Source organism: Hydra vulgaris, chromosome 02 (assembly GCF_038396675.1).
Source record: "Hydra vulgaris chromosome 02, alternate assembly HydraT2T_AEP".
NCBI lineage: Eukaryota > Metazoa > Cnidaria > Hydrozoa > Anthoathecata > Hydridae > Hydra > Hydra vulgaris.
The window spans coordinates 9,293,293-9,306,543 of NC_088921.1; positions in this window are offsets into that span (position 1 = coordinate 9,293,293).

Consider the following 13,251-nt stretch of genomic DNA (forward strand, 5'->3'; position numbering starts at 1 on the left):
TTGCACTTTCAGGGGAAAATATACATACATACATATATATAAATATATATATATATATATATATATATATATATATATATATATATATATATATATATATATATATATATATATATATATATATATATATATATATATATATATATATATATATATATATATATATATATATATATATATATATATATATATATATATATATATATATATATATATATATATATATATATATATATATATATATATATATATATATATATATATATATATATATATATATATATATATATATATATATATATATATATATATATATATATATATATTCAGATATGATGTGTCTTTATTGATGAAACACAGTGTAAAATGAAAAAAAAATTTTGTCAAGTGATTTTCTACTAATATATAATTAATTGCATAATTGCTTTGTTCTTTTAAGAACATCAAGCACTCTATTTTGTAGAATACATTTAAAAGTTGTTTTTAATTACTTTTGACTTTCGTCCAACATTTGCGTGTTGTTAGAAAGTAAAAACCATTAATTTAATTACAAATTAATCGTTTTTTAAAAAAACTGCAAAAACGCAAACTTAATTGACCATAATGTTTTTATCAATATAAAAATTATATTTTTATTGTTTTTAATAAAATGTTTTTATTTTTATTTTTTTTAATAAAATGTTTGTATTATTGTTGTTTTTTTTACAGTAAATTATGTGCAGAGTGTTGCTACATCGACTATCTTATAGCCTGACTCCCAACAAACTGCTGCTACATCGACTGACAAATAGCCTGACTCGCAAGGGAGTGCTGCTACATCGAGTGAGGGTTTGGTTGGGGCAGGCAGTCTACCAATTAATAAAAAAAAATTCCGGAATTGCATTTTAATTTTTACTTTTTTCCAACAAAATACGGAAAAAATTTTCTGACAACCAGTTAAGAGTTCTCTCTCTCTCTCTCTCTCTCTCTCTCTCTCTCTCTCTCTCTCTCTCTCTCTATATATATATATATATATATATATATATATATATATATATATATATATATATATATATATATATATATTTTTTTTTTTTTTTACCTATAGAATTGATCAATGAACAACTTGAGGTCAGGTGCATTGACACTTCATCTAAATCTTTGATAACTGAACCTGTAAAATATAATTACTAATTTATGGTATAAAGTACAAAAACATTTTTATTTTTAGGTATAAAAATTGAAATTTATAAAATCCAAGCACATAAAACTAATACATACTTGAAAAATTCTCTTTGTTTACGTTTTCTCTTTCGTAAATAGACATTCTCATTATAACATTTTTCTTTTGTAGTTGTAAATTCAAATTTTTCATAATCCTGTTTGCTTTCTGTGGAATTGAAATAATTATATGAATAGTTATACATTTTGTATCAAAAAAATAACTTTTCCTAACAAAATTATTTAAGAAATAATAATTGTAATATATAGATGTAATACCTGAAGAGAATTTAGTTTTAATTTGTGGAAACTTAGGCCAATTCTTTTCAGCATTTTAGTGTAGTCAATGTTTTGGTACCTGGAGGCCAATAAACAGTTTTATTACAAATCCTATTAGATGGAGCTACACCTTCTTCTCCTTGATAATCTTCATTCCAAACAGCTCCATTCCATATATTTGATTTTGAAAGTATTATATGAACTAATAAAAAAACGAAGAAACCATAATATAAGTGTACTAACAGGTCTAGTTAAACTAGCTAAATCTTGACATTTTATAACCATGATACTTGCTAAACAATAATATTATTAGACATTATTAGCAAAGATAAGATTTTCTTTATTTTATAAATTTATTATATTTTAAATTCATTTTTATAAATATATTTATTATACTATTAATCTGCATAGTTCTGAATATATTATGTTTAAATAACTCAAGGCATCAAAGGAAAATAATGAAAGAATCCCAAGTTGCTAAAACATAATAACTACATAAGAGTAATACAGAATATTGAACAAAAATAGATAATATTCATTATTAATACAAAATATAATATAAAGTTTATCATAAAATATCACACAACAATAACTTAGTTTGATTGATAATATAAATGCAACAAAAATTAAAAAAGAAAACATCTCAATAAGGAATAAATTATCATTCAAACAATTTTAAAGACCAAATAATAACTTGTAACTTATTTTTTACACATCTTCATCTAATAAACATTAATATTCATACCAATTTTTACTTCCACATCATTAGTATTTTTGTTTTTATTAAAAATAAAAATATTATATCAGTTAAGCTCTTCTTATTTTACTTAAAGCATAAACTAAATCCTACGTTTTTTCATAACTGAAATTTTTTTTTTGGTAATGTTGAATTAACACTGAAAACAAAATATTAGTAGACAACAAGAAAACATTGCTTTATTGAAATATATGTAAATACTTATAAGAATCAATCTAATTTTCTTTCTTTTCCGCCACCTTTTCGAAATGGAGCGTATTTTAAGAACTCAGACAAAATGCCATCATTTAAAGTTTCACTCTCTTCATTGTATTCAATAGATGAAGCTGTAAATAAAAATAAAAAAGTTTTATATATCTTATAAAGGTATACCTTTCATGGCACCATATAGTCTGGTAAACTTCTGTTAGTATAACAAGAAAAAAATAATCAATCATGATCTGAATAACAAGTTAACACCAGGAATAGCATCTGGTTGAAAAAATTACCTAACCTCGCTCATAACTTATTATAATCATATTAATGAAAATGAAACTGTAGACATTTAACATTAATTGCCCTTAAACCATTGAAATTATACTACCAAATAAGAAGCCATTGTTCTAATATATACAGTTATAAGTTTTTGTAAGTTTTGACATAAAGCTGTAGACATACAATTAAAAAAAGTTCTGAAACTAAATGATATAACTGTTTAATAAAATACTTATTAAAACTCACTCCTGATGATATTTCGTCATCTAATATCTTGTCCACTTCATCAAATTTAGCTACTGACAAAATAAAACTTATTTGGCTTATAAATTCACTATTATAATAAGGCTTTGTCACTGTGTTTTGGGATTTTTTATATCAGTAATAAAATATAACACTCTCTTTTGAAACTCTATAATTTAAAATAGTTTCACAAAACAACTTTTGTTAAACATTTTTACAAATCTTGTGGCATTTTCGCCAGTTTTTTAAATAAGCCGTTAATTTCTTTTGTCGTAAGAACAAGTAAAAATTTGAATACTAAATAAATCGTTTTTGAAAATTCAAAATTCAAAATTTCACACATAAACACCCTCTGTTTTGCACATTATACTAAAATATTGCTTTATTACTTTTTCGCTTTAACTATTTTTACTTTAAGCACCAACTCAACGGACGGTTTTTTTATAATTAAGTTTTTTTGTCAACGTTGATTTATCGTTGAAACAACATTAAATAAACAACGTTTAAATCGTAACGTTGTTTTAACGTTGAGACATAGTTGAACAACGTCGAAACAACGCTTTAACCAAATTTCAACGTTTAAACAACGTAGAAATGCCGGCTGGGATGCCTTAAGATTATAATTTATAACTAATAAATAAGTTATTTTTATATAAATTTATTAAACTGTTTATAAATTATTATTTGGCCACTATCTAAACCTTTATGTATAACTTAAACATTCCTTTTCTTGTTTTAGATGCTCAAAGTTTTGAAGTGGCGTCAGCCAACAACACCAGTTAGTTACTTTCTTTTTTCAATAGCTTAGTAGTTATTTTTATTATATATATATATATATATATATATATATATATATATATATATATATATATATATATATATATATATATATATATATATATATATATATATATATATATATATATATATATATATATATATATATACAAATGACTTACTATATGCAAATTTTTATATTACTTTGTAAAAATAAAGTTAATTTAATTTTTGTTTAGATAAACTTGCTTTAAAGAGGATCAGTTAGTTATATCCCTATCATATGAATTAATTTAGCATTTAGTCATTTACTATTAGTTTTCAAATACAGTTCTTTATTATGCCTATGTAGATTGTTGTTACTATACTTACTACTATACTATACTATGTTTTTTACTTCTTTGTTGTTGTACTTTAAATATTCAATCAGATATTTCAAGAATTGAAACATTTTTTGATATTATAGTACTATAACATGTGAGTTTTACATTCTCCCTTATCTCCCATATTTGGTGGTTGTCTGGTATGAATTTATTTTTTAACTTATTTCCAATTTATTTCTAATTTCATAATTTATTTTTTAAATTTTTCGTTCAAATTTTGAAAATAATATATTTTTAGGTTGAGTGGAGAGGTGAGGGTAGGGGGGTAGGTGGGAAGCGTTCGCCCCTTCCGTAATAGAAACCTCACTTTTATACATAAGATTGTATAACATAATTTTATATTGTGCACTAATTTTACTAATTTTAGTAAAGATATAAATATTTATAAAATCAAGTCGTTTTTGATCCTAGGGTGTATCAAACCATCGCCACCACACCCACCTCTATTGCTAACATACACCTCTCGTATATTTGGGGGTTTACTATAATTTTAAAACAACTTTTTTATGTATTTATATTGCTTATATCTTTAAAAAAAAAATTTTTTTCTGAGAAAAGCGTTCAGTTTTATACGGGCGAGGTGGTTTAGTGCCCCCTCTGTCCATCCGATACACCAGGCGGTTAGATTTTAACATAAAGTTGTAACCCACTCTTACACCTATCTTTTGACACCAAGATACTCGTATTTCGATAAGAATCGGCAAAGTTATGACAATTTAAGTGAAGAAAAACATTTTGACCACAGTTTCTTTAACAAATCCATATATAGAAAAATCGGTACTTAAACCGTCATAAATTTTGAACCGATTGTTCGATTTTGATAATTCTTTCACCTTTCAAATACTGTAATAATCCTCTTTCTAATGATATATAATATGGTATTAAAAAAATTTGAAATTTTTTACTCACGTACCTAACAAAAGTAACCGTTGCATACACGTTTTGCATACATGTCACATGTGTTTACCAACGTTTACATGTGTTGTAAACGTTTGCATAAAATTTTTATATGATTCTGAACATTACAGAAATGAATGTAATGATGTAAGGATGTAATGAATGTAATTACAGAAATGAATATAATTCCGTAATGAATAATATTGCATAAACTTATACAAATGCTCAAAAGTAACCATTGCATACACCTTTGGCATACAAATGTAAACATTGCAAATAAAATTCTGCAAACTAGTCTTCAAGGAGCTCATGTTGGCCTTAATAACACAAGAATAAAGCTAAAAAATGCTTTTTATTGGCTTGGTAACAGGGTTAAATATTTCAATTGAATATATTTTTTATCAAATTTTCTCATATAATAATTGTCTTCTTTGCATTAAAAATGATTTTCAACATGATTCATTTTTAACTTAATGTAATTGTAAATATAATAGTAAATTTTTCCAGAACAAAAGCTTATCATATTGTTTGCATAATGTTATCTAGATATGGTTAGTGGTATTACAAAATGGATGAAAAAATGCAACAAGTGCCAGCACATGAAGATGATTAAAACTTGTGCTCCGGAACTTAAACCAATTAAGGTCAACAGATTGTGGCAGTTTTTAGGTATAAACCTTATTGGTCCCCTTTCGCTTACAACACAAGGTAATAAATACATTTTTACTGTTACTGATCTTTGATAAAGCTTGTTCAATACCAGAAAAATCTGTTTTTTTGTTTCTTATTGTCTTGTTACTTTGTTTTATCAATTTGGCCCTCCAAAAAAAGTATTATTAGACCAAGGTAGAGAATTTTTGAATAACTTGAATAAATTTTTATTTTCTACTTTCAATATTAAGCATTTAATAACATCTGCTTATCATCCACAAACAAATGGACAGGATAAGAGAACAAATCAGATTATTAAGCGAGTTCTTTCAAAAGTAGCTAATGAATCCCAAGATAATTAGGATACTTTATTAGAACCAGTATTATTTGGTCTCTGTACAGGCGTACAATCTTCAACCAAGTTCTCTCCATTTTCTTTAATGTTTGGCAGGGAGGCGCAACTTTTTTCATCTTTAGCTCTCAATGATAATGATCCTGATTTTAATGATAATAATATTGACATTGCAGAAAGTAATGCAACTGAATCACAGATTCAACAAATAAAGAAATTCCCTTATTGCAGCTCATCTCATGTGAATAATAACATTTGTATTGCACAAAAAAAAAATGCAAAAGGACCTTGATAAAAAACATTTAAAAAGTTTCAAGTTGTTTAATTTTAAAATAGGTGACAAGGTTTTAGTGAAAAATTACAAAAAGATAGATCGCCAAGGTAACCATATGAAGCAAGATTGGCTCAGACCTGCTATAATTACCGACTTTAAGCCAACTGGAGCTGTTTTGTCCCCTAATAGTAAAATTTGGAAATCAGCTTTTGCTATCCCCAATATGAAGCCTTATTTAAAAGAAAATCTAAGTTTTATCTCTTCAAATATTTTAAAAGAACATAATTATTGTTTGCAAATCACTGACCAAATACATATAAATGAAAATCATGTGATGAAAATACAAACTCTACTCCCACAGCATTAAAGGTTACATCCACATTAATGTATGATTTATAAAGAAAGAAAATAAAAGTTAGTGGCGTGATTTTCCTTTAATTATAATGCAATTATATATCTGCAATATATATTAAATTATAATACTAATAATAACTATAATAATTTATATTTATAATAACAAAATTTAAAGAAGAGAAGCTAGTTGATAATGTTGTAGAAAGTTTTAAATCTGATAGTGAATGTAAAAATGAATGTTGAAGTTCAAAGTTTTCTAAAGTTTTTTATTCAAAATTGTAAACATAGTCTAAAGAAAAAGCCTTAGATATTTTAAGAAATCCATCTGGCTGGCTTGATGACACCTTGATAGATATAGCACAAAGTTTACTTTCATATCAGTTTCCTAAAATATCTGGGTTTCAAAGTTCGTGTAATTTTAATTGTTTTTATTTAGGTGGTTTTTTAGAAAATTACTGTTTTATGCAGATAATTAATGTTAGAAAATCACATCGGGTGCTTTTAAGTAATGAGTCCTCTGATGTTGTTTCCCATTTGAAGTGTGTTTAGTTCTACGATTCACTTTTTATTAGTTCAAATGAAGATGATATACCATTGATAGTGCACAGAGATGCACGTTCATCCTTGAATTGTCAAACAAGCAGTTCTTTAATTGTCGAAGTAATGGATTATCCAAAGCAACCAAATGGAAATGATTGTGGTTATTTTGCAATAGTAAATGCGACGGCTTTGTGTAATGGTATCAATACAAGTTTATTTATATGGAAACATAATGAAATGAGGCAACACTACCTGAAATGTATTAAGAATAGTGTATTAGAAATGTTTTCCTTCGTTACTGTGTTAGGCGCTCGTAAAATGTCTGCCTTTTCTATTGATTGCAATCATTTTTGTAAGTGCAGACAAGATAATAATAATTAATTGTCATTCAAGTTTTTCTGGATATGGTTTTATAACTCCTGTTACATTATTAGTGTTTATGTATCCTGTTGTTTTGGCAGTTTTTTTGTTTCTACCGTCGCACAGTGGAGTATTTATGGTAAAAAGTTGATCAAAATTATTTTATGGCTTTTAACAATTAGATAAACAATTAAAAGCAGTTTGAAATCATAATATAATATTTAAAATAATTGTGCAGGTTTTTTTTACTCAAAACACACTTTTGCATATAAACCATACAAAAAGAAGTTTAAAAAAAAAAACTAAACAACAATATAAACTGTTAAACTTCAATTAAAACATTAAATGCCTTAAGAGTAAAAATGTTTTAAAAAAGTAATGCAAATACAAACAATTTAAACAAAAGGAAATATACAAATACACATACTATAAAGGTGAAATAAACCCTACTATAAAGGTAAAAACAACATAAAATAAAAAAATATACTTACAAAACGATAAAAAATAAACATTAGTCTGATTAATTTTCGCTAGATGCCTCCTCTTCATATTGTTGTAGTTCGTTCAATGTTTCTGGTTGCAAGAACTCTAAATAGCATTTCTTTTATTCTTGGAAATAGCATTTCTTTTATTCTTGAGCCTCTTTCTGACACTGCTCAACAAAGGATCGGAACTTAACAGAAGACTGTTTATGATATCCATATTACAAATTTCTCTAGAAAATTTCCTCGAGAAATTCTGTCTATAATCACGGAAGTGCTTGTTTCGAGCCTCAGCCGCCTCTTCCGATAATTGACCAATAGGCAATATAGCTTGATCAATTATTGTGGCACCATGTCTCAATATCTTGTGCATTGTAGGAGTCATTGGATACCATCCATAAATTTCAACATAAAGTTCTGCTGTCAGTTCTGCAAACTTTTCAAATTTTTTGATATCTATTTAAAACCACTTGACAAGGTTTCCAAAATGATACTACAATTTTTAATAAGTCCAATGTTAACTCCTGTAATGCAGGATGAGGTTTGAGGATCTGAGAAAAATCTTCTTGATGTATTGCCATCTATTAGCATTCCCAAAACCTGCAGTTGGAATATCCACCAGCAGCCCCATTTTCTCTTTGAATTTGTTTTGAACTTTTTTTGTTTTGTTTCAGCTACAATTATTTTATTATCTTGTGTTCTCGCTTGCCATTTTTTTATGGGAATGTGGTATGATAAAATGTAGTAAAGATTCAAAAAACCTAATCCTTGTATGCAATATCGATAAACCAAATTTAAGGGCATCTGGATTATCTTTTTTTTTTATGGTTAAAGTCTTTTGATGTTAGTCCACATATATAGCACCTCATAGCAGATGTCGTGTTGGTTACAGCATTGCATACTTTTGCATCAACCATTTTAAATGCCAAGGTATGCTTTATATGTATAACACCACCTAAAAACTTCAATATTTTCAGTTTTTTTTAAGTTTTTTATTTGATCTTCTACATAGCAGATTTCTTCATTTGTTATGTCTTTAGTTTCATAGATAAAACGAATTCGAATTGGGCGACAATATCTTGTAGAAGAGGGCACAGGGTTTTGCCAAATAATCTTCTGGCTACAAATATGACATATAAGCCGTAGAGGCACAAATGAACTTTGAAAAATGTTAGAGTCACTATCTGTACTATTTTGGAATTTTTGTTTAAATGTTTGCTGCTGTGAGCCATCACAACCCCATTTTGATAACATTTCTAAATTGCTTCTTTCTTCTTCGTTTAAGGTTTCCAAAACTTCATCTAAATATTCACACAAGCGTCTACTTGTGTGGTCAAGAATATCTTGTAGTTTAATTTCACAACATGTTTCTGAAACTGTCATTGACTCTTGTGGAGGATAACATTGTTTTTTTGATTCTTTCAAAAGCGAATAACATGGATAAATATTTTTATTAGCTGCATGAATTGTTTCATATTGTCTCCTTGTCATATTGGCTTCCACAAAAATTGATTATGCTTCCGATGGTGTGTTTTTTTTAAAACATTCGTCTGAATGGAATTGAAGTTTTCTCTATATTTGTTTGCCTTTTCCGGTGAGCAGCTAATATCTTTCATTATATTAGACGCATCACAATGTCCTGCATCACGCTGACTCATTTGGGCAGCATAGGTTAGTTGTGCATAAGATATTTGGTCTCTCAAAGCTTTTGTTCTACGTCTCTTGCTTGGCGAACTCAACAACTCGAAATCTTTTGATGGTCGACCAGGTCTTTTTATTATACAGGTGGGTAAACTTATGATAGCATTGAGCCATAGTTCATTGTGCTTCAAAAAACGTTCTTCTATGTAGTTAGCAGCTATCCATTTTTGTTTAAAATGAAACTTGAAAGTATTTAAGGCGTTTTTTAGTGAACTTTGTTCATTTTCAGTACATTTTGTAATAATTTTGAGATTTGAGATTTTGAACAGATGACAATAATTCTACGTTTTGTGTCAATACTGCCCACTCCAGATGAAAAGGAAACCTACGTTGATATAAGAAAGCATTTTTTTAAGCTTTATTGACATTATTGATTCTACAGGCGCTGAAATGGCTAAAAAAATATTAGAAACTTTGGATTCTCATGGAATTTCTATTGAAGATTTAAGAGGACAAGGGTATGATGATGGATCGAACATGCGAGGCAAACAAAACGGAGTTCAAGCCAAGATCCTTCATCTTAATTCACAAGCCTTTTATGTTCCTTGCTCATCTCATTCGCTGAATTTAGTTGTCAATGATGCTGTTGGAAGCTGTTTAGACGCAGTAATATTCTCTGACATTGTGCAAGATTTGTTTGTATTTTTCTCAACTTCAGCTCAGCAATTGAACGTTTTACGTCAATTTGTCAAAGTCAATTTGTCAAACTTTGAAAGGACTTGTGAAACCAGATGGGCAAGTAGAATTGATGCATTAAAACAATTAAGACATCAACTGAGAAGATAATACAAGCTTTAGAAAGCTTCTGGAATATCGAATTACCTGTATCTTCAGTAACAGCAACCAAAAAAAGTATGAGTCCAGAGCACTAATGCAAAAAATAGACTTTAAATTTGTTTGCTGCCTTATCACTTGGTATGATGTGCTGAGTCAGATTGAGATAACAAGCATATTTCTTTAAGAAGTCAATTTAAATATTCCTCAGGCTGTTTCATTAATTTCCAACACTTTGGAGTATGTTAAAGATTATAGAACTGATGAACAACTTCAAAAGATGTTAGAAACTGCAAGAAAATTGTCTGTTGAGCTCGATATTGAGCCCGAATTTGAAAAAAAGTGTTATCGTACCAAAAAAAGAATGTTTGCTTATAAAAGTTGAGAGGAATCAATGACTGAAGAAAACAATTTTAAGATTAACTTCTTCAACAGCATTTTAGATCAGGCTATTGGATCTTTGCAGGATCGATTTGAAATGCCTATGCAGCATAATAATCAGTATAACTTTCTTTACAGTTTAAATGCCAAGGACATTACTGAAGACGAATTGCTAAAAAGATGCATGGATTAAGAAAAATTATGATATTGCAATGAGTTGAAAGATGTTTCTGGAACTGACTTGTTTGAAGAGATGAAATATTTGCGAAATCATTATAAGGGAAACTACTCTTCAAGAAATATTTTAGACTTTATTTGTTCAAACAATTTGAATGCAGCTTTGGGAAACTTATTTGTCTCTCAGAATACTTTTAACTCTACCTGTATCTGTTGCAACAGCAGAGAGAAGCTTTTCCAAGATGAAGTTAATCAAAACATATATTCCCTCATCAATGACACAGGATAGAATGGATGGTCTGGCAATGTTATCAATAGAACAAGCAATTGCAAAAGAATTGGACTTAGAAGATATGATTAAATCATTTGCTATTGTAAAAGCAAGACAGGTTCAATTGTAAATAAATATTGAAAGTTCACCACGAATGTCCATAATACGATTTATTTATTTTTATACGGGAGGGAAGAAGGAGGGGGAGAGGGGGAACGAGGAGGGCGGCGCTAATTGAAAAATGGCTACAGGCGCCACATACACTTGAGCCGGCCCTGACTACAAGAGAAAAATGCTGATTCATCTCAGGATACTATGCTGCAGGAAGAAATGAGTATCACCTCAGCTCCCAACGCTTTTAAGCAAGAACATTAACTCTCAGGCTGCTGGAGTATGAAGCAGTATGATTCATTTAAACAAAAATACGATGGATTAATTATGCAGAACAAAAAACTTGGTTGTTTGCATTGTGGAAAATTTGATTCTCTGAATATGAAAGGCGTACATATTTCAATGGAATGGAAAAAGTGTCAAGTATTAGCATTAGGAAGAGCAAAACAATCCAGCAAGCTTCCCTCAGAAAGAAATACATTTACAGTGTTTCGAATGTAAAAAAAACTCAAAAAAACTCGCTCAAATTTGCTCAAAACAAATCTAACAAAAAAAAACATCATTAGTCAAAGCGTTCATTACCTGGTTTCTACTGATGTAGTTAACACATTTCCACTAATTGACACAAAACTTCTCAACAAGTGTAAAAAGAAAAAAGTTTTACAATCTGTAGTCACCAATTTCATAAAATAAAAATTTGAAACTGTATCTAAGTTAGAAAATAAACAAAGAAAACGTATTTTAAAAAAAAATAAAATAAAATAAAATGTTTTAAATGCACTTTTTTTAAAGATCTAACAATGTATATTTTAAGCACTTTTTTTTGGCAAGAAGTTTAAATTCATTTAACATTCAATTCCAGTTTTTTCTCAATAATAAGAGGCCATCAATTTTTAAATTTAAAACCTCCACATCTAAAATTACCTCTTTGGCTTGAAGAACTGTGTGATGGGTGTTAAAACCTTAAAATTAGGTGCTCGCGAGTTTGATGCACTCAAATGAACCCAAGTATTTTTCAATGCTTTTGATATTTGATCGAGTCTCAGCAGTCAGATTTAGCTTCTTTAAGTCTTAGGTAGCACTCTATAAACCAGGAGTATTTTCTTCAAAAAGTTTATCACTGTCCTAGCTGACCAACGTGTATCTGACATGCTATGCAAAGAGCATCCAATGTTTTCTTATAAAATTTGCCATCTTAAGGGCTAGAGCTGAAAAAGTTATAAATCTTTTGCGCAACACCGAAAAAGTTTATAACCTCTGCACAGCACTCTGTGGTATAGACACCACATAGATTTAAGCTATGACAAGCACATGGAGATTAAACTGACAATGGGTTCTCTTTAATAATATCTGCTTGAGCTCCCTTATACTGGTCGTTCATGTTGCTGCCGTTGTCACAACCTTGACCGCGACAGCCTATCATTGGTGTATTGTATTTTTTAATAACACTGTAAATTAATTCAGCAATGGCTTTTCCCGTTTTCTGATTAAAGTGAACAAACTCTAGAAATAGCTCTTAAACTTTGTAGAGATTATTTTCTTCATTTAAATGAAAATAACGCAATTTAAATACAGTTTGTTCCATATGCGCTGAATTAGGGTTTGCATTAACAAGTATTGAATAATACCTTCTCGTTCACTTAGAAAAACGTCTAATACTTTTTTGGCACAACACTCTATAAACTCATATTGATTTTCCGGTGAAATGTAATTTACTTGTCGTCTTCTCTTTAACTTCTGCAACTTCATAACTTTGTTCAAATGTTCTTTTCTAAACTGATACTAAAATGCCCAAAAATTGCCATTTGCTACA